Below are 867 nucleotides of genomic sequence, written 5' to 3'. Positions count from 1 at the left end.
GGGTTAGGGTTAGGGTTAGGGTTAGGGCTATGGTTAGTTGGGTTAGGGTTATGGTTAGGGTTATTTTGGTAAAGGTTAGGCTTAGGGTTAGTGTTAGGGCTAGTTGGTTTAGGGTTAGGGTTAGGGTTATTTGCATTAGGGTTAGGTTTAGGGTCAGGGTTAGGGTTAGGGTTAGGGTTATTTGGGCTAGGGTTAGGGTTAGGGTTAGGGTTAGTGTTAGGGTTATGGTTAGTTAGGTTAGAGTTATGGTTAGGGTTATTTTGGTAAAGGTTAGGCTTAGGGTTAGTGTTAGGGCTAGTTGGTTTAGGGTTAGGGTTAGGGTTATTTGGTTTAGGGTTAGGTTTAGGGTCTGGGTTAGGGTTAGGGTTATTTGGGCTAAGGTTAGGGTTAGGGTTAGGTCTATGGTTAGTTAGGTTACGGTTATGGTTATTTAGGTAAGGGTTAGGCTTAGGGTTAGTGTTAGGGCTAGTTGGGTTAGGGTTAGGGTTAGGGTTATTTGGTTTAGGGTTAGGTTTAGGGTCATGTTTAGGGTTAGGGTTATTTGGGCTAGGGTTAGGGTTAGGGTTATGGTTAGTTGGGTTAGGGTTATGGTTAGGGTTATTTTGGTAAAGGTTAGGCTTATGGTTAGTGTTAGGGCTAGTTGGTTTAGGGTTAGGGTTAGGGTTATTTGGTTTAGGGTTAGGGTAAGGGTTAGGGTTAGGGTTACGGTTAGGGTTATATGGGGTAGGGTTAGGGTTAGGGTTAGGGTTAGGGTTAGGGTTATGGTTAGTTGGGTTTGGGTTATGGTTAGGGTTATTTTGGTAAAGGTTAGGCTTAGGGTTAGTGTTAGGGCTAGTCGGTTTAGGGTTAGGGTTAGGGTTATTTGGT

The sequence above is a fragment of the Sturnus vulgaris genome, unplaced genomic scaffold (assembly GCF_052056855.1).
Source record: "Sturnus vulgaris isolate bStuVul1 unplaced genomic scaffold, bStuVul1.hap1 Scaffold_614, whole genome shotgun sequence".
Classification (NCBI taxonomy): Eukaryota; Metazoa; Chordata; class Aves; order Passeriformes; family Sturnidae; genus Sturnus; species Sturnus vulgaris.
Note: the sequence above shows the minus strand (reverse complement) of the source record.